The sequence below is a fragment of the Amblyraja radiata genome, chromosome 5 (assembly GCF_010909765.2).
Source record: "Amblyraja radiata isolate CabotCenter1 chromosome 5, sAmbRad1.1.pri, whole genome shotgun sequence".
Taxonomy (NCBI): domain Eukaryota; kingdom Metazoa; phylum Chordata; class Chondrichthyes; order Rajiformes; family Rajidae; genus Amblyraja; species Amblyraja radiata.
In genome coordinates, this window is record NC_045960.1 from 9,532,101 (window position 1) to 9,555,134 (window position 23,034).

The following is a 23,034-nucleotide window of genomic DNA, read 5'->3' on the forward strand; positions in this document are numbered from 1 at the left end:
GATGAGTCGGGCGGCTGCGTTCTGGACCAGTTGGAGTCGGTTGATGTAGGTGGAGCTGATGCCAAGGATAAGTGAGTTGCAATAGTCCAGTCGGGAGGAGATGAAGGCATGGATGAGTCTTTCAGCAGCGGGAGGTGTGAGAGAGGGTCTGATTTTGGCGATGTTGCGGAGATGAAAGAAGGAGGTTTTAATGACATGGCGGATGTGAGGCTCAAGGGAGAGGGTGGAATCAAAGATCACGCCAAGGTTGCGGGCCTGGGGAGATGGGGAGACAGTGGTGCCGTCGATGGGGAGGAGATGCTGGGCAGATGGGAGCCAAGATCGCCCCGTCAACGGAGGGCACGAGGACCACGGAAGAACAAAGAATGGAACTTATTTTCGCTTTCCATCACAGTGAGGAATGTGGAGGAGTCACTGTGGTGGATGTTCATGTTAAAATGTATTTTGTATGTTCTGGTGCTTTTTATTGGTATGACTGTGTGGCAAATCAAATGCCTCATATGTTGCAAATCATACTTGGCTATTAAAGTATTATTATGATTATGAACACCAACCTTTATGGCAGAACGGACCGCACCACTGCCCCCTCCCCCAGCCAATCATAAGCCCACCTTGTCCTCAACGTTTCCGCGCTACTGGCAACAGGGGGCGCTGGTGATCTCGCCAACTATTGCTGTTGTGTCATGTTCACCAACGCTGTGCTGTCCCATAGAATGGCCTGAGAACGGCTGCATTGGACAGGTGCAGAAAATATCTCCCACTGTCTGGAAAACAGTGTGTTTGAATCTGGTTTCCTACGGAATGCATGGCTGCTAATTTAGCTGATAACACCATTTCACATTTTAGCTGAAATTGTCAGTTTGACCCTTACAATACAACCCTTGTTCAGACTGAAGAAGGGTCTCGATCCCGAAATGTCCTTCTATCCAGAGGTTCTGCCTGTCCCGCCGAATTACTCCAGCATTTGGTGTCGATCTAAAGGGAAGAGAAAACTTGGCAGAAAGGTGAGTGTGTGTGGGATGAGGAGACTTAGGCTGTGGGCAAGCTGAATGTTCTGGACTGTTCTGTAATCATAAAATCTGTGTACATTGGACTGTCAACATTACGGGTCAGAACCATTTCAACCCAAAGACGACTTTATTTTGGACTTTAGCGATATAGAGCAGAGACAGGCCCTTCGGCCCAACGAGTCCGTGCCGACCAGCGATCACCCCGTACACTCACACTAACCTACACACTAAGGACAATTTACAATTAACCTACAAACCTGTACCTCTGTGGAATGTGGGAGGAAACCAGAGCATGCGGAGAAAACCCACTCGGTCACAGGGAGAACGCACAAACTCCGTACAGACAGCACCCGTAGACAGGATCGATCCCGGGTCCCTGGCAATGTGAGGCAGCAACTCTACCGCTGCCCCACCTTGCCACCCGTGAATCTTGACCTGAAACAGCATCTGTCCATTTCCCTTCACAGATGCTGCCTGATCCGCTGAGTTCGCCCAGCAGGTTGTTTAATTTACTCAGGATTCCGTCATCTGCAGCCTCAAAGTTCATTCCATTGGGTAGTTAGCGGCTTGAACAGAATATGTGGTGTTGCAGACCCACATTCATCCACTGGATGGCAGTGCTGAGCAAGCTTAAACCTTAAAAGCAAACCTCAAAATTGCTCGCTCCTCATAAAAATAGTAGGAGTAGGGGTAGGCCATTCGGCCCATCAAGTCTATTCCACCATTCAATCATGTCTGATCTATCTCTCCCTCCTAACCCCATTCTCCTGCCTTCTCCCCATAACCCCTGACGCTCGTACAAATCAAGAATCTATCCATCTCTGCCTTAAATATATCCACTGACAGCCTCCACAACCTCCTGAGGCAATGAATTCCACAGATTTACCTCCCTCTGACTAAATAAATTCCTCTTCATCTTCTTCCTAAAAGAACGTCCTTTAATTCTGAGGCTGTGACCTCTAGTCCTAGACTCTCCCACAAGTGGAAACAGCCTCTCCATATCCACTCTATCCAGCCCTTTCACTGTTCTGTACGTTTCAATGAGGTCCCCCCCCGATTCTTCTAAACTCCAGCGATTACAGGCCCAGTGACGACAAACGCTCATCATCGGCTAACCTACTCATTCCTGGGACCATGCTTGTAAATCCTAACCTGCAAGATAACCTGAACTATCTTGCAAACTCCAAGTTAACGTCTTACCCCAGCACTAAATTCATTTGCAAACCCTGCGGCCTTCCAGGTTTCTGTGATAATCAATGATGAAAAATATATAGATGGGATAGACAGTCAGAATTTATTTCCCCAAATGGGCCGAAGAGCCTGTTTCTATGCTGCATCTCTAAGCTAAACTAAACTAAATTAAACAAATAGTGAAATGCCTAGGTAGAGTGGATGTGGAGAGGATGTTTCCACTAGTGGGAGAGTCTTGGACCAGTGGCCACAGCCTCAGGATTAAAGGACACTCCTTTAGAAAGGAGAAGGAATTTCTTTAGCCAGAGGGAGGAATCTGTGGAATCCATTACCACAGACAGCTGTGGAGTCCAAGCCCACTGAATAATGAAAGGCTTGGATGGAGTGGATGTGGAGAGGATGTTTCCACCAGTGGGAGAGTCTAGGACTAGGCCTCAGAATTAAAGGATGTTCTTTTAGGAAGGGGATGAGGGGGAATTTCTTTAGTCAGAGGGTGGTGAATCAATTGAATTCTTTGTCACAGAAGGCTGTATAGACCAAGTCAATGGATATTTTTAAGGCCGGATTGACAGGTTCTTGATTGGTACGGGTGTCAGGGGTTGTGGGGAGAAGACAGGAGAATGGGGTAGAGAGGGAAAGATAGATCAGCCATGATTGAATGGCGGAGTAGACTTGATGGGCCGAATGGCCTAACTCTGAAGAGAAAAAGAGATTGTGAGTATTTAGAATGTTGTGAACATTTAGAATATTGTGTTCAGTTCTGTTCTGGGCACCATGTTATAGCAACCATGTCAAATTGGAAAGGGTAGACGATTTATGAGGAAGTTGCCAGGACTAGAGGGAGAGGTTGAGCAGGCTGGGACTCTATTCCTTGGAGCGCAGGAAGATGAGGGGAGATCTTATAGAGGTGTATAAAATCATGTGAGAAATAGATCGGGTGGATGCACGGAGTCTCTTGCCCAGAGTAGATGAATCGAGGACCAGAGGACATAGGTTTAAGGTGAAGGGGAAAAGATTTAATAGGAATCGGAGGGGTAACTTTTTCACACAAAGGGTGGTGGGTGTATGGAACGAGCTGCCAGAGGAGGTAGTTGAGGCTGGGACTATCTCATCGTTTAGGAAACAGTTAGAGGGGTACATGGATAGGACAGCTTTGCTGGGTTCTAGACCAAATGGAGGCAGTTGGAAGTAGTGTAGCTGGGACATGTTGAACGGTGTGGGCAAGTTGGGCCGAAGGGCCTATTTACACACTGTATCACTCTACATGATGGAGCCAAGTGTAATTCAGACTCAGAAGTCATAACATGGGGCTGTAACCAACTTCATGTGTTGATAGACACAAATGTTGGAGTAATTCAGCGGGGCAGGCAGCATCTCTGGAGAGAAGGAATGGGTGATGTTTCAGGTTGAGACCCTTCTTCAGACCTTCATGTGTTGATGCCCAGAGTCAGGCCATTGAGATGAAAGGTGCACATCAAGGTAAAGCACTTGCACAAGGGGACACAGAGTGCTGGAGTAACTCAGCGGGTCGGGCAGCATCTCCGGAGAAGATGGGTGGGTGACATTTCGGATCGGGACCCTCCACCATCAACGCCACCCTCCCGGCCCCACCCGCCAAGACGCTGGCTGATGATTGGACGGTGACCTTGTTGCCACTGCCGCTGCCAGGGCCTCCATGGAAAAACAAACACACACAGTCCGCTGGGTCGCCGTGTCTGGCCTTTCAATAGCAGGTCGTTGCCCAACAGGTTGTTGGCTCCAAGTGGATTTTCATTGCTTCGTAGCCTAGCTTCATGTTGTTTGCTTCGGATCACTTTGAGATCTCCCCGACCTGCAATAACCCAACACGTGGTTCGTAGCAGGGCCAGCCTTAGGAGGTGCGGGGCCCAATTGGGAAAAATTGCCATAGAAATATAAATAATTATAAATATAACATATAACATATAACAATTACAGCACGGAAACAGGCCATCTCGGCCCTACAAGTCCGTGCCGAACAACTTTTTTCCCTTAGTCCCACCTGCCTGCACTCATACCATAACCCTCCATTCCCTTCTCATCCATATGCCTATCCAATTTATTTTTAAATGATACCAACGAACCTGCCTCCACCACTTCCACTGGAAGCTCATTCCACACCGCTACCACTCTCTGAGTAAAGAAGTTCCCCCTCATGTTACCCCTAAACTTCTGTCCCTTAATTCTGAAGTCATGTCCTCTTGTTTGAATCTTCCCTATTCTCAAAGGGAAAAGCTTGATCACATCAACTCTGTCTATCCCTCTCATCATTTTAAAGACCTCTATCAAGTCCCCCCTTAACCTTCTGCGCTCCAGAGAATAAAGACCTAACTTATTCAACCTATCTCTGTAACTTAGTTGTTGAAACCCAGGTTGTATAGACCAAGTCAATGGATATTTTTAAGGCCGGATTGACAGGTTCTTGATTGGTACGGGTGTCAGGGGTTGTGGGGAGAAGACAGGAGAATGGGGTAGAGAGGGAAAGATAGATCAGCCATGATTGAATGGCGGAGTAGACTTGATGGGCCGAATGGCCTAACTCTGAAGAGAAAAAGAGATTGTGAGTATTTAGAATGTTGTGAACATTTAGAGTATTGTGTTCAGTTCTGTTCTGGGCACCATGTTATAGCAACCATGTCAAATTGGAAAGGGTAGACGATTTATGAGGAAGTTGCCAGGACTAGAGGGAGAGGTTGAGCAGGCTGGGACTCTATTCCTTGGAGTGCAGGAAGATGAGGGGAGATCTTATAGAGGTGTATAAAATCATGTGAGAAATAGATCGGGTGGATGCACGGAGTCTCTTGCCCAGAGTAGATGAATCGAGGACCAGAGGACATAGGTTTAAGGTGAAGGGGAAAAGATTTAATAGGAATCGGAGGGGTAACTTTTTCACACAAAGGGTGGTGGGTGTATGGAACGAGCTGCCAGAGGAGGTAGTTGAGGCTGGGACTATCTCATCGTTTAGGAAACAGTTAGAGGGGTACATGGATAGGACAGCTTTGCTGGGTTGTAGACCAAATGGAGGCAGTTGGAAGTAGTGTAGCTGGGACATGTTGAACGGTGTGGGCAAGTTGGGCCGAAGGGCCTATTTACACACTGTATCACTCTACGTGATGGAGCCAAGTGTAATTCAGACTCAGAAGTCATAACATGGGGCTGTAACCAACTTCATGTGTTGATAGACACAAATGTTGGAGTAATTCAGCGGGGCAGGCAGCATCTCTGGAGAGAAGGAATGGGTGATGTTTCAGGTTGAGACCCTTCTTCAGACCTTCATGTGTTGATGCCCAGAGTCAGGCCATTGAGATGAAAGGTGCACATCAAGGTAAAGCACTTGCACAAGGGGACACAGAGTGCTGGAGTAACTCAGCGGGTCGGGCAACATCTCCGGAGAAGATGGGTGGGTGACATTTCGGATCGGGACCCTCCACCATCAACGCCACCCTCCCGGCCCCACCCGCAAAGACGCTGGCTGATGATTGGACGGTGACCTTGTTGCCACTGCCGCTGCCAGGGCCTCCATGGAAAAACAAACACACACAGTCCGCTGGGTCGCCGTGTCTGGCCTTTCAATAGCAGGTCGTTGCCCAACAGGTTGTTGGCTCCAAGTGGATTTTCATTGCTTCGTAGCCTAGCTTCATGTTGTTTGCTTCGGATCACTTTGAGATCTCCCCGACCTGCAATAACCCAACACGTGGTTCGTAGCAGGGCCAGCCTTAGGAGGTGCGGGGCCCAATTGGGAAAAATTGCCATAGAAATATAAATAATTATAAATATAACATATAACATATAACAATTACAGCACGGAAACAGGCCAAGTCCGTGCCGAACAACTTTTTTCCCTTAGTCCCACCTGCCTGCACTCATACCATAACCCTCCATTCCCTTCTCATCCATATGCCTATCCAATTTATTCTTAAATGATACCAACGAACCTGCCGCCACCACTTCCACTGGAAGCTCATTCCACACCGCTACCACTCTCTGAGTAAAGAAGTTCCCCCTCATGTTACCCCTAAACTTCTGTCCCTTAATTCTGAAGTCATGTCCTCTTGTTTGAATCTTCCCTATTCTCAAAGGGAAAAGCTTGATCACATCAACTCTGTCTATCCCTCTCATCATTTTAAAGACCTCTATCAAGTCCCCCCTTAACCTTCTGCGCTCCAGAGAATAAAGACCTAACTTATTCAACCTATCTCTGTAACTTAGTTGTTGAAACCCAGGCAACATTCTAGTAAATCTCCTCTGTACTCTCTCTATTTTGTTGACATCCTTCCTATAATTGGGCGACCAAAATTGTACACCATACTCCAGATTTGGTCTCACCAATAAATGAGTCGCCTGTCCTGAGTAATATGACAATTCGGGGGAGAGTTCCTTTCACAGCGTGTGGGGAGTCCAGCCACGGGTAAAGTTGCGGGGAGGGCAGGAGCGTTGAGAAGGAGGGGGTCGGGTTCATGCCAGTAACAATCACTCACCGCTGCCGCGGCGCTCTGGGCACGGGGCCACCGCATTGTGGCCGGGGGAGGGAAGTAGCTCGCCTACGAACGGCCTCCATCACCGGACAACGGAACCGACTACCATCTCAGCGCCTTCTGCCGGCCCGCTCACCTCTGGCAGTGCTCTCCGTCTGAACAGTGAGGGGACCAGCTCAAGAGCAAAGATCATAGAGCGGAGTGGGTCAGGGGGTGATAGATATCACAGCAGGCAGTGGAGCTTACTCCTGTGTCAGCACGAACAATAGATCAATTGAGGTTACTCGCACAGACATATGGAGTAAGCTCCACCACCCACTGTCCTGTTATCCATCGCCCGCTGACCCGCTCTTGAGCTGGATGATCCCCGGCCGACCCCCTCCTACTCAACGCTCCTGCCCTCCCCGCAACTTCACCCCTGGACAGATTACCCACACACTCTGAAAGGAACCCCCCCCCCAGCAGCGCTGTCCTTTTACAGCCGGTTCCCATCAGCTACTAGCAATGAGGGATATACTTGGCTTTACAGTAACATCTTTCTTGATGCTGCTGTACTGAAGGATAATGAAGTCTATCTTTCTTGGCTAACAACAGGTACATTTTCTAGCAATGTTACAAAATTGAGGTTTTCAAGTCTGCAATTCATCCCATCAGATAAAGCATAACAATAAGTTTAATTTGACACCTAATTCACTTTCATTCAATGTGATCATAGCTGATCATCCCCAATCAGTACCCCATTCCTGCCTTCTCCCCATATCCCCAGTCTCTGCTATTTTTAAGAGCCTTATCTAGCTCTCTCTTGGAAGTATCCAGAGAACCTGCCTCCACCACCCTCTGAGGCAGAGAATTCCACAGACTCACCACTCTCTGTGAGAAAAAGTGTTTCCTCGTCTCCGTTCTAAATGGCTTACTCCTTATTCTTAAACTGTGGCCCCTGGTTCTGGACTCTCCCAACATCGGGAACATGTTTCCTGCCTCTAGCGTGTCCAAGCCCTTAACAATCTTATATGTTTCAATGAGATCACCTCTCATCCTTCTAAACTCCAGAGTGTACAAGCCCAGCATATGTCAGTCCCGCCATCCCGGGAATTAACCTACGCCGCACTCCCTCAATAGTGGCGGCGCGACTCGTTGCAGCGGCTCCTACAGCCTGTCTGTCTTTTTTTTATTTTTATCTAGTTAAATGTAGTGTTTGTGTTTTTTTAAGCTTGGTTTTAAATGTGTATATGTGGGGGGGGGGGGGGGGGGGGGGGGGGGGGGGGGGGGGAAACCGTTTTAAATCTCTTCCCTGTTCGGGAGACCCGACCTTTTCCCTGTCGGGTCTCAGTTGTCGTTGGGGCCTAGCACCGTGGAGCGGCCTCCAACCTGAACGACTCGGGAGACTGCGGAGCTGCGGAGCTGCGGACTACTCACCATCGTGGGGCTGGCCGGCCTCGGTGCGTGGGGAGCAGTGGTGACTCGCTGCTGCGACTCGACTCCTGGGGCTCGGAGGCTCCAGCAACGCAGCCGCAGGTCCGGTGGACTGTCGGGGACATCGGGAGCTCACGGGTCCGGGGGGAGAGAGAGACCGCTTCCCGGAGCTCCCGCAACGCGACTTCTCCAGCCCGTGTCGCGGGGTTGGAACGACCCGGAGCGGGGTCATACATCACCCGGCGTGGCTTCATGGCCGTGGGACTCACCATCGCACGCTGGGGCTCCGACCTTGGGCTCCGACCTAAAATGGCCGTGGGACTTAGCATCACCCGCCTGGAGCTTGGACATTGGGAGAGAAATTGAGAGCAGGGGAGAGAAATGACTTTGCCTTCCATCACAGTATTGTTTGTGTGAACTTAATTGTGTGTATGTCTGTAGGACATTGTTTTTGTTTGTATGGCTGTGGAAACAAAATTTCGTTTGAGTCTCACTGGGGCTCAAATGACAATAAATTTGTATTGTATATTGTATTGTATTGTATAGCAAGAATGTCCTTCCCCAAATTAGGGGACCAAAACTGCACACAATTCTCCAGGTGTGGTCTCACTAGAATTCTGTACAACTGCAGAAGGACCCCTTTCCTCCTATATACTCATACCGTAGTAGCTCGTGAGTTTACCATAGTAGGACCTGGTGTCCTATATCACTATTGTATGTTCATGATGGAAATAAGAACTCTGTATATTCATTACATTTGAATTGTAGTTTTATGTAATCCTCCCATAATTTCAGTCCCATTTCACAATATCTATCAGATATACAGAATATTGCAAGGTAATATCTTGCCCAAACTCAGTTGTGTCTTTCTATCAATAAATATCACAAAATAGGCCATTGATTCAGCCACATTATGACAAAATAGAGTGTAGGTTATTTGTTATCAGTCACCCCATCCCAGAAACAACAGTACTTAAAGAAGAACATTTGTTTTACTAATTTACGAGCATGTACCATATAGAGTCGGTTGATCCATATGCAACAAACTATTGTGATAATTGCACAAAAGGTATTATTGTCTAAGAAATTTGGTGTGGAATGATAATCCATCTCAGTACTCATTTAGGCAAATCCCAAGCTATAGATGCTTTTCCCCCACCCCCAATCCCCCTCCCCCGATCTTCATTGAACCTACCATTTGGCCGATCTTTTACTCCGCTGCTGTAATGTTTCCTTCCTATCAAAATCTCTGTGTAGCATCTCTGTCCCTATCTTCCAATTCCCACTTTGAAATAAAATACAACTTTAGACTTAAAAACATCGCTGCGGGATTGCTATATAAATGCAAATATATGGTATTTTATCCTAGCATCTCATTCCCCCCCCCCCCCCCCCCCCCCCCCTCCCACCACATAAGAAGCGTAACTTGAAGCGTTTGCATTTGGAGAAGTTCGATACGGACCAGGAGTGAAAATTAATAGCTATGAATCGATTAACAGCGAGCTACGAGGTGAGATTGAAACACCTGTCAGAGGGCTAAGAAACAATCCTGAGTTGACGGCGTATTGTTTTAAGTGAGCATTTTGCAGCGACCTCACTATATTCTGGTTAAATATTCTTTCCACGGAAATCCCCTATTTCACTTTGAAATTATATTCATTTATAACCGTTTGTAACATCAGTAACCACCTTAATGTTTGTCCGTTTAGTACCGGGTATGCTTGAAACTACTTATTGTAATGTACTGCATCTTTAAAAAAAAACTATATCAACCAGGTGTGAAAATTACACCAAATCGAGCGACAATTGAAAATGCGTGGGAATCGACAAATCGCGATCCTGCTGCAAAATTTTTAAGTTGAAAGTTTATTTAACAAAGTGAATTTGTATTTCCATATGAAATACAGAAAATTAACGCTGGACCCAATTTGGAAAAATCGGTCCAATCGGCCTAAGGCCGGCCCTGCCTTTTGTTTTAATTATATGTATATGAACACTGACTTTCTCAGTCTCTGTGTTTAGAGATTTTTAGTTTTGGAGATCCAGCACGGAAAAAAGAGGATTCAGAAGACATCTGGTTAGACCTTTATTGAAGGAATGTACAAAATACATAAAATTTCAAGTATTCAAGTATTGATTTGTTTGGGCTATTGCTCCCTGCCCAGCAGGCAGAGTGCACCCTCTGGTGATTTTGTCCATCAGCAGCCTCTCCTCGACCCAGCCTTGGAGGTACTGGCGGTTGGTTGAAGCTCTTCTGGATCCGGTCTCTGTGCCTTGCTCGATTCCCCCTTTCGTCCATGGCTCTTTGGGCCTTTCTTCACAGGGTCAGCAGATGGCCCTTCCAAAGCCTCATTTGGCAATGTTTCTGGAGGTCCATCCCTCTTTTTCACAGCCTTGCCCGTTTTCCCAGTTCCCAAAGGCCGTCCAAGTTTTTTATTCACTTCTTTCTTTCCTTCAGTTTTTGCCAGTTTATCAGGTGACTTCTTGGACAATTCCTTGGCACCTGCTGACTCGCCTTTCCCCAATGCCTGCAATCAGGAGAACTATTTACTTTAGCAAAGCCTTCCAAGCAATGAGATTTTAAACTAATCTGACACTTCGAAAACAAGCCACAAATGTACAAGCAACAATGAACACAAAATGAGTAGGTGTACAGCCACACAAAACTGGCCTACCATTCAATGGAAATGTTGACATCCATCCCATCATGAGCTATCCCATTGTTCCCTGCTAGGTAGATATTAATGGGATTCAAGTGGATAAATTCTTGATGTGGAAGACACTGTAATTTTTACATTGACACCATTTGATTTCTACACTGAAACACATGCAGTCTGGAAGGGCACAAGATTAGTGGAATCTTTGTGCAATGGAGGAGGGCGATGGCATCTCTAGAGCACCAAACCTCACAATTCTCTAAATGTGGAAACAAGATCAGCAAGTAGCAGAGCCTGGAGGCAAGGCCCAAGCTCACCTTGAACAACATTTGAGTTTCGATGCCAAAGGAAGAATTAAATAAAATCACTTACTTTCCCAGATTCTGCTCCTTTTTTATTTGAAGGTTCTGCCGACTTCTTGGGCTTTTTTGAATCTGCAAAGACATTAAGCTGGTTGGGCATTCTCTTTATGAAGTCATATTTGTGAGTTAAGAGTACAATATGACAAACAAGTGTTAACAGGACTGCCCTGGCAGACCCATTGTTTCTGCCTGATCCTGTCCCACAGAACAGATTTCCAAACATCTCAATTCTATCTCACCACCTTGTCCAGTCCCTTCTGACCTACATCCAGGATACCTCACACTTCAATAACTCTCAATTCCCCGCCCCCCCCCCCCCCCCATTGCCACTTATTTACCATGGATATGCAATCACTTACATAGAAAATATGTGCAGGAGTAGGCCATTCGGCCCTTCGAGCCTGCACCGCCATTCAATATGATCATGGCTGATCATCCAACTCAGTATCCTGTACCTGCCTTCTCTCCATACCCCCCAATGCCTTTAGCCACAAGGGCCACATCTAACTCCCTCTTAAATATAGCCAATGAACTGGCCTCAACTACCTTCTGTGGCAGAGAATTCCAGAGATTCACCACTGTGTGAAAAATGTTTTTCTCATCTCGGTCCTAAAAGATTTCCCCCTTATCCTTAAACTGTGACCCCTTGTTCTGGACTTCCACAACATCGGGAACAATCTTCCTGCATCTAGCCTGTCCAACCGCTTAAGAATTTTGTAAGTTTCTATAAGATCCCCCCTCAATCTTCTAAATTCTAGCGAGTACAAGCCGAGTCTATCCAGTCTTTCTTCATACGAAAGTCCTGACATTCCAGGAATCAGTCTGGTGAACCTTCTCTGTACTCCCTCTATGGAAAGAATGTCTTTCCTCAGATTAGGAGACCAAAACTGTACACAACACTCCAGGTGTGGTCTCACCAAGACCCTGTACAACTGCAGTAGAACCTCCTTGCTCCTATACTCAAACCTCCCTGCTCCCATACTCAAATTTGTTTGGATTCAGAACTGGTTTACTAATAGAAGACAGGGCTGTGGCGAAAGAACAATTTAAGCTGGAGGTTTGTGACCAATGGAGTTCTGCAGATATCTTGTTTATGATATATACATACAAATGACGATAGAACTGTAGATGGGTTGGCTAGTAAGCTTGCAGATGACACCTAGATTGCTGGGGAAGGCTGTTAAAATATACAGGAGGATATAGATCAGGTACAGAAATGGATGGTGATGGGGAAGATGGAGTTTAATCTAGCAAATGCAAAACTGTTGGTCTTCGGAAGGTTGAATGCAAGGGAAAAATATACAATTAATGGCAAGACCCTTAAAAGCAATGGATATACAGAGAGACCTTGGGATCCAAATCCACTACTTCCTGAAAGTGGCAACAAAAATAGATAGAGTGGTAAAGGATGAATATGTTATGCTTACCTTCATTGGTCTACATCAAGCACCAGCGTCAGAAAATTATCTCTTCCATACCCCGCAACACAGCTCTCTCTCCCCATCCCCGCACTCGCAACAAGGGCAGAGTCCCCCTAGTCCTCACCTTTCACCCCACCAGCAGTCACATACAACAAGTAATCCGTCAGTTTCGCCACCTCCAACGTGACCCCACCACTCGCCACATCTTCCCCCATGTCTGCCTTCCGCAAAGACCGCTCCCTCCGTAACTCCCTTGTCAATTCTTCCCTTCCCTCCCGTACCACCCCCTCCCTGGGCACTTTCCGTTGCAACCGCAAGAAATGCAACACCTGTCCCTTTACCTCCACCCTCGACTCCATTCAAGGACCCAAGCAGTCGTTCCAGGTGCGACAGAGGTTCACCTGTATCTCCTCCAACCTAATCTACTGCATCCGCTGCTCTAGATGTCAGCTGATCTACATCGGTGAGACTAAGCGGAGGCTGGGCGATTGTTTCGCCGAACACCTCCGCTCGGTCCGCAATAACCAACCTGACCTCCCGGTGGCTCAGCACTTCAACTCCCCCTCCCATTCCCCATCTGACCTCTCTGTCCTGGGTCTCCTCCATGGCCAGAGTGAGCAACACCGGAAATTGGAGGAACAGCACCTCATATTCCACTTGGGGAGTCTGCATCCTGCGGGCATGAACATTGAATTCTCCCAATTTTGTTAGCCCTCGGGCTGTCTCCTCCCTTTCCTCAGCCCTCGGGCTGTCTCCTCCCATCCCTCAGCCCTCGGGCTCCTCCTCCTCCTTTTTCCTTCCTTCTCCCCGCCACCCCCCATCAGTCTGAAGAAGGGTTTCCGCCCGAAACGCTGCCTATTTCCTTCGCTCCATAGATGCTGCTGCACCCGCTGAGTTTCTCCAGCAATTATGATGCAGCATTACAGGACTTTGGTTAGGCTACATTTGGATTGTTGCGTACAGCTCTGGTCACCCAATACAGGAAGGGTGTGGACATTTTGGAAAGGGTGCAGTGGAGGTTTACCAGACTGATGCCTGGATTAGGGGGGGGGGGGGGGGCATTAGCCACAAGAGGAGATTAGACATTTTGTTTTCTCAAGAATGCTGAAGGTCGAGGAGAAACCGGATGGAAGTACAGAACATTTAGAGACATAGCCAGGGTAGACAGTCAGAACCTTTCTTGGACATAAATATGACATACTAGAGGGTACTGCTTTACAATGAACAGAAATATGCAGTGCCATTGTTCCCCACCCACAAGAGGCTGGTGTGTGCCTGGAATCCAATGGCAGGAATTGTGGTGGATTCACATACAAATGGCATCTGAGTGACTGTTGGATGGCACATGGAAATACAGGGAATGAAGGGGATGAATGATGTTTGGCACAGCCTTGGTGTGCCATGTATCATTATCATCTTAATCCAAGTCTTGGAAGCAGACTCTGGCTACCCACACCATCTATGCCAATTAATTGTATATGCTTATGTCACCCCTCAGCCTCTTCCACTCCAGGGAAATAGACTTAGCTTCAAGATAGTTCTGGATAAACACAGGGCAGATTCACAAGTTAAAATTCTAGATTGGGGCAAGGTCAACTTAAGTTATTATTACACAAAATCTCACTCAAGTTGAATGGAACAGGAAAATGAATGTCCAGAAAATGGAATGTTTTTAAAAGTGTGCTGATAAGAACTCAGGGACATGCATGTTCCTGTTATAGGCCTTTCTCACGGGGCGACTTGACGCAAGATGTAACCAGAGCGAAGTGGTCGTGGTCTAGCATGATATCACACGATATAACGGGAGGTAGATAAAGAGTTCCCATGGGTACTCGGCATTTCTGTTATTTGTGCGAGTGACTTGTCCGTCTCCCGAGCTTTCCCGTTAAATCTTGAATGAACATTGTGAACTGTGAAGTGTTGTTAAATCATCACGTGGCACAAATGATGTCACTTTTTTTTTCACACACTATTATCCTCCCTTGGTTGAATTGGCTCATTTGGAGACATGCCTGTACTAAGTAGTTTCGAGTACAGGATGGTGGTGTTTTTCATTGACGCGCTGTATGCAGCAGCCCTCTATGTGAATCGAGGACGCTTGCGTGAAGGCAGAAGGGTGAGATTAATTAAAAAGAGAATTAAGAGGAAGTCTCACTGGGTGAAGCCCATCTTTCAACGGAGACCTCTATTTGGACAATATGATAAACTGCTTAATGTGCTTAATCCACAGAGGAATCTAACTAGAGAACAGAGGATCTTCAATTACAGGCTGTCAAGGGCTAGGAGGGTTGTAGAAAATTATTTTGGCATCTTGGCAAACAGATTTAGATGCTTGCTCAAGACAATGGAGCAGAGGCCCAAGAATGTTGAGACTATAGTATATGCAGCATGTGTTCTGCACAACCTGATCTGAATGAGAGGTGCAGCTGCAGGATCAGCAACATCCATCCAGGACGGTGACCTAGTGGACAGTGACACAGGGGGAATAACACTAGGTACATGGAGAAGTGGTGCAACCAAGGTGGAAATGGTCCCACTGCAGCGTTTCAAAGGTAACTCGGGCACATACAGTGGGAAAGAGCAAAGAGGCCATCTCTGCGCTTACTACAATTCACAATTGGGGAGTGTGCCGTGGCAGGACAGCTCTATTGATGGGTAGCCGACCACAGGAACACTACTGCATGTTAGCAGACATGCATAGAAAATAAGCTGATAATAATGTCCCGTTGTAATCCTGCTTACTTCTCTTTGTTTCACTTTCTAGTGTTGTCCTCTGAAAAGTGCTTCCTATAAGATGGTCGTCCGCAAAACCTGCCATTTAGCACATTGCATTGTCCCTTTTATTGCCCGAGTTTAGGCTTGTTGCGGAGGTTAATGAATAGAATCTGTTTTAAAAAATCTAGCGTGCCTCATTTGTTGATTTTCATGTTTGCAAAGCCCTTTTTTAGACAAATGTTGTCTGGTGTGATGCACCTTCTCTCAATATGTGCAAGAAGTCGTCTTTTTATATTGTCAAATAGGAATAAAGACTTTGTCTCACATTGACCGTGATGGTTGTCTTATTTAATTATCTACTGAGAGGTGAAACTTTCAAACGTTTAAATAGCTCAGCAATTGAGGGCAGGATTATATCACCTCCCTTCAACTATTTTGTGTTTCAGCATGAGAGGGATTATAACATTAGAGACATTCATCTTGTAGTGATGTGTTAATGAAGAATTGCAGACATCAATCTGATAGTAAAAAATATATGTATTTAACAATGAGGTAAACAAGCACTGACAATCAAACTGCTGAGTTAAAAGCTTTATCACACTTCAGGCTATAATAAAATGTGGAGCCTCCAACAGAAACAAAGTAATGCCCAAGAGGAAAAAACACACATTAACATAGACATTTATAAAGGACTCTAGATGTCACACCAAATGGTGAGTGGCCAACAACTAAAATAAACTAAAACTCAAACTTCCGGGTTCACCGTTCGCAGGAGTTCCCACGGTAAACGCAAGAGTTATTACGGATATCGCACTGGCCACTACGTCCATATAATGTTGCAATGTTCAACCACAAGTGTACAAGTCACTCTTGGAGAAATTCAAGATTGCTTGCAAGCTTGAATTTTCTCCCGAGTCGACAAGTTACACGAGTACCTGCCGCTAGCGCCACGGTGGTCCACGAATGCCGTACGGTTATCGTACGAGGTTCCCACGATGTTCAACTCTGGTTACCTCTTGCGTCAAGTCGCCCCGTGAGAAAGGCCTATAAGAGTGAAGGGCAGGGAGGCTTTGAAGACATTTGAGGCTCTGGACAAGAATAAGGCGGCATGGGGCAGGTATAGGTGGCTAGGATAGTGTATCCTGTAGGAATTGAGAATAAAGGAACATGTTAAACCAGGGAATCAGGAGGGCAAAAAAGGGGGCAGGAGATATCTCTGGCGGATAAAGGATAATAAAAAAGTGATTTTATAAGTACATTAAGGAAAAAGGGAAACTTGAGCAACTTAATTGCATTATGGTCGAGGAGGGGCAGAAGGCCCCAACACATGAAGATGGACAAATCTCCCAGGTCCAATCAGGTAAATATATCCAGGGATAATGCGGGAAGCTAGAGGGGAAATTACAGGTGCTCTGACTGAGATTTCAGTCATCATTAAATATGGGCAAGGTGCCATAAGACTGGTGGGTGGCAAATGCTGTGCCTCAAAGGGCTGCAAGGAAAAGTTTGGAACTAAGCCGCGAGTCAACCATCTGTGATCAGAAAGTTGGAATATTCTGAGGGATAAGACATGCATTTAGATAGACATGGGCAGATTAGAGATAGTCCACACCATTTTGTACATGGGAGATGGTGTCTCAATAATATGATTGAGTTTTTCGAAGATGGAGGCAAAAAGGTTGAGGTCAGAGCTGTTGAATATATGGATTTCAGCAAGGCATGTAACAAGGTTCTGAGTGGTTGGCTGCTCAGGAGGGTTAGATTGCATGCGATCCAAAGAGAACTAGCAAATGAGATAGAAAATTGAAGCGTTTGCATTTGGAATCAGAGAGCGATGGTAGATGGTTATTTTACAGATTGAAGGCCTGTAACTATTGGAGTGCCTGAGGAATGGTTAATGCAGTTTAATACAAATAAGTGAGGTGTTGCATTTGGCAAAGTCTAACCAGGGCACGACCTACACTGAATGGTGGGACTATGGAGTATATTCTAGAGCAGAGGGATATAGGAGTGCAGGTACATAGCTCATTGAAAGCATCATCACAGATAGGGTGGTTATCAACACTTTGGCCTCCATCAGTCAGAGTATTGAGTAAAGAAATTGGGAGGTTATGTACCAGTTGTACTAGACATTGGCGAGGTCACATTTGGAGTATAGTGTTGAGTTTTGGTCACTGTTACAGAAATGAGTCGTTAAGCTGGAAAGATGTAGAGAAGATTTACAAGTATGTTGCCAGGACTTGAGGGCCGAAGCTATAGGGAGAGGTTGGGATTGTATTCCTTGGAGTGCAGTGGGATGTGTGTGGGGGGGGGGGGGGGGGGGGGGGGGAGGGATGATCTTAGGGAGGTGTATATGATCATGAGGGGAAGAGACTATGCATTTACCCCGAGGTTAAACAAGAACCAGAGGACATAAGTTTAAGGTGAAGGGTGGGGAAAGGAGGAAGAAATAGATTTAATGGAAACCCAAGGGGTAACTATTTTAATACACAAAAGATTGGTAGGTATAAGGGATAAGCTGCCAGAAGAGGTAGTTGAGGCAGGTATTGAGACAGAATGTTTAATAAAGTTTGGACAGATACATGGATAGGTTTAGAAGGATAGCAGCCAAACACAGGCAAGTGACCAGTATAGATGGGGCACATTAGTCGGTTGGGCAAATTGGGCTGAAGGATCCGTTTCCATGCTGTAGAACTATCCCATCTCATCCTATAACTCAAGACCACCAAACCAGGCAATATCTTGTGAACCTTTCCTGCACTCTGCAGCTTAATCATATTTGTTCCTGTAGTGTGGTACAACTTCAACTTGTATACAATGCCTCAATTGCTGAAGGTTTATGACTTACTTGCCTTCACTACCCAGTCTGCCCATGTTGCCACTTAAGGAACTAAGTACTTGTATCTAGATCTGTTCAATGTGCCAACATCCTGTCTTTCACTCTTTTTGTCTGGCCCTTTTACATGGCAATAAAGGAGACCTACAATACAAATTCCATTTGATTTTGGAGTTACAAATCCACCCACTCCACCACTCTTGGGGGCAAGAGAACAGATATAGCCATTGGATTCCATAGACAAACATAGGAACATTTGAAAACTTGTTCATCCCAGAAGCATGGATAAGGGATCAGGCAAAGACAATATTGAATAGTTGGCTCAGTTGTAAGAACAAGTTTGGATGAATCGAAGGATTCAAGTATCATTACCTGATCTTTTATCAGCTTCAGTTGTCTTGACTTCACCCTTGACCACGGTTTTTGTAGAGGCAACATTTGGATTACTGTTTTCTTTGGGTTTCTTCACTGCTGTCTTCATAGAATCATAGAATCATAGAAAGTAGGTGCGAGAGTAGACCACCAGGTCCGTCGAGCCCGCACCGCCATTCACTCATGGCTGAACACCAAACAGACACACTTACCCACAAATAGTAGACACAAGACACAGAACACAAGACACTACCCTCCCCTTTATACCGCTATCACCCCTCTCCACCCCAAGAACCGCGTGATCTCCTGGGGGAGGCAAAAAACCGGATAAAAACCCAGGTCCAATTCGGGAAAAAAATCCGGGAAATTCCTCTCCGACCCCAATCCAGGCGATCGACACTTGTCCAGGAGATCACTCAGGTCTACTATACTAACCATACCTAGGTCCATATCCCTGCCCTCTCCCCGTAGCCCCTTATCCCCTTGGCAGCTAAAAAAACATCTATTTTTGACTTAAATATATTTAACGTTTCTGCTTCCACTGCTCCCTGGGGCAGTGAATTCCACAAACTAACCACCCTCTGGGTGAAGAAGTTCTTCCTCATCTCAGTTTTAAAAGAGCCCCCCCTCACTCTGCAACTATGTCCCCTAGTTCTAGCCTCCCCGATCATTGGGAACATCCTCGGTGCATCCACCCGATCAAGGCCCCTCACGAACTTATACGTTTCAATGAGATCGCCTCTCATTCTTCTAAACTCCAAAGAGTAGAGTCCCAGCTTACTTAACCTTTCCTCATATGTCAATCCCCTCATTGCAGGAATCAATCTTGTAAACCTTCGCTGCACTGCCTCCAGGGCTAGTACATCCTTTCTTAGTACATCCTTTACAGTCTTAGCTGCAAGCTGGGAAATAGTATCAAAAGACTTCAGATACATCATGCAAAATCACTTCAAATTTTAAACTATTCCATTTAGGGTTATGAATCAGTAAAACAGAACCTTCACCATTACAATAAATATTTGTTTTAAACCACATGTACAGTCACATTGTCCAGCTGGATGAATAGAAACTTTACAATGGGTGCAATTAGTTAAAAGGAACTATTGTAAAATACAACATCCAGTTGTAGAGAACATGCTTACTTTGAATCGGCCTGTAGCTCCAGTTGCTTTTGAGCCTGCAGGCCTGATGAGAACGCCCTTTTCAAGACCAACACTCAAGGCTTTCTTCAGAGAGGCTTTGAGAAGGATGGGACTCACCATTGGGTAAGTCAAGAGGATGTAGTTCTTGATAGCTGGCACTGAAGTACCTTTGCGATCATTGGCTTTCTCCAAGGCTTTAACCACCATTTGTAAAATGGGAGGGCGTTTGTACCGTGGCTGGACCAACATAGCACCGCTTCTCCGGCCCAATACTGGAAGACAAACAAGTGTTGGGGACGGGAGAAGAATGGGGGTTGACAACTTTGTTACAAGTGATTTTGCTTTCCAATTCTAGACTCCGATTTAATAAAAACTAGTAGTTGAACAGAATCAGATTGTTTATCAAAGGAGAAGGTAATGGAGGGAGAACAATTATGAATCAGCAAGCCTGGGGAACGATGAGTATAGCAGTTGGGCCACAGGTGTGGGAGACATTGCAGGACCTCAATACGTTTGAAATATTAACCACAGCTTCAGTACAACATTCACTTGGCTGTAACTTCACCTCCAAGTAGGAAGTTACAGCATGTTTTATTCAACTTTTAATAAAGGTACATCAACTGTAAAAGTTACTTTTTGAAGCCGATTGAAGCATTATTTTCCAATATTTAAACCTAACTGGGTTCATGTAACCAGATATTAACACCAAGTTGTAGTTAAGGAGCACATCATCAGATTGGATGGTGTGATATTAAAATTGTACAGGGATGAACAGGTTGAAAGAGACAGTCAGTTCCTCAAGCAGTAGTTGCTATTCCTGATGCCAAGGAGTTAGTTATTCATCAGCATACATATGTACCATCTATAAATAATTGCATCAAGACAGTCAATACAAAAAGAGACTCACAGAATAAAATAATTCTAAAACAAAAATTAATCGAGGAAACAAATCCAGAAACCACTTAAAACGTGACGAGAAAAGGCTCATGGCCACACATCAGCCTGCACTGTTAGGTTGCCCCAGGTTATACTTTATAGTGAGGGCCACCTGTAGAAGAGCCTGGATTAAAAGTAAATGTTTGGGCCTAGTGTTTTCTCCAATCCTCCTGCCCATGGAACAGGTCCACCCAATCTGCCCCTACCTGTAAAGGCGAGTCGCTGGGTCACTGTGGGGACCACCTTCACACCAGCTGTTTTGGAGCCACGGGCTTTGCTTGCAATTGCTTTCTTTGGAGCCATGTTGATTAATTCAGTGCAATGGATGCTTGCGTTAGAGGCTGCTTATATACTTAGTGAGTCAAACTGAGTTTGTCTCTGATTGGCTTGAACCTGAACCTCATTGAGTCTATCAATGAATTTGGCTTCAGGTGTAGATGATTGTGCTTCCTTACTGAGAGATCAATATAAATGAACAAGTAGGGATGGTGCTGGCTTGATTCAGCAGAATCCAATCTTCAAATCACAATGATGGGTTATTTAAAAAGGTGATTTTACTTCGCAGTCATGCGAGTGACTACACGTCAGCACGCATGCGCGTAAATCCACGCACCCTACCAGTCCTACTCTCCAACCAAGGCTGGAAATAGAACCCGCATCAGGGGCCTTTGGGCTTACCATAAGACCACCGGTAACCAGGGAGGTAGGTGGGTCTGGTTCTTCCGAAACATGGGGTATGTGGACCATTTACAAGTTGGTAATATTTACACTTGTTTTTGTACAAATGACAATAATAACATGAGATTCAGATCTGTTTATAAACTAAAATGATAACATATTATTAGTTTATACTGCACAGTATACAAGGGTTGCAAGCAGGCTTGGAATTGGGGCCAGAGTTGTCTTTCGAGGCAGGCTCAGTATTATGGCCAGAGTTGTCTTTCGAGGCAGGCTCAGTATTATGGCCAGGATTGCCTTTCGAGACAGGCTCGGAAATCTGGCCAGAGTTGTCGTTCGAGGCAGGCACGGAATTATGGCAGGCGTGGCCTGTTTATTGTGAAAGATGGAGAGTGCCGATTCATCCTTCATTTAACTCGCATGTGCAGTATAAACCTTTCAGAATAGGAAACATTGTTACTGTCTAACAACTGATTTCCATAGGATCTTTATGGCATGCATCGATCTCAAAGATACATACTATTCAGTTCCATTCACAGGAATCATCGGAGACATTTGAAATTTATCTGGATGGGGCAATGATAACAGTTAAAGCGTTGCAAAATGGGCTAACTTCAGCTCCCAGGTTATTTACCAAATTACTAAAACCGGTGCTTGGACTGCTCAGAGCTCAAAAACACTTGTTATGGCTTATCTGGATGATATTCTAAACGCTAAATTTTGCTAAAATCAACTGTTTCAGCTGCAAACTATATTTGAGAACGGGGTTCCTCATCCATCCAGTTAAATTTAAGTTGATACCAACTAGAATTATTGATTATTGGGATTTACCTTTAACTATTCATTTGCCTGTGACTCTGCCCTGGGGCAAGAGATTGGAATTAATAGAAGCCTGTAACAACCTTGTTGTTATGAAGCAGCCTTCTATTCATCAAGTGTAATTGGCAATATAGTAGCTGTGATTCACCTGTGCGAGTTGGGCCTTTGCATTATCAGAACTTGCATCGTGCAAAGTAGTAACCTCTCAAGTGCCATGTAGGTCATTGTTAACAGACCTATGCTATAACCAGCTGAAGCTACCAAAGTCACAATGGAGGACGAACAGTATTCAGCATTGCTCCAGTAGTTTTTGTTAGTAAATCTTCAGTTACATTACAAACTGATGCTAGTGCTCAAAGATGGAAAATTACGAATGTCATCTCTAGTGCTGGAGGCGGATGGGATTTGCATGAGTTACCAATTCTTCAGTTATTGTTATCAACTACCTATAGACACTAGGTGCATTGTATGGGTTTAATGGTTATTGTGCGAATATGCATGATCTGCATGCTCAATTCCAAGTTGATACACCGTGGTGGTGGCATATGCTAGTCACATGGGTGCAATCAAGTCAAAGTATCCTGTGATAGTTTACGTAACCTCATTTGGCGCTGGTGTATCATCACGTAAAATCAATGACAACACAAAGTGGATGTTGGATCACAAAGTATTTAATGACATTATGGCTCGATGGAACACCGAATATCGATATGTTTGCATCCAGGCTCATTCACCGATTGCAAAAATATGTGGCATAAGTGGTGAGAGATACATTCTCGCGACACGGGGAGGAATGTTCTTTTATGTCTTTCCTCCATTTTGCCTCATCAATCGGGTCTTGCAATAAATGCAGCAAGTTCCCCCTTCGGGTTTTTTGTACTGTCTGACTGGCTTATGCAGCCATGGTTCCCGCTTATGTTGGGAATAATAATAGAACCTTGTATGGTTATTCTAAACATAAAACTTTGCTGGTTCAGCCTGTGACTCGG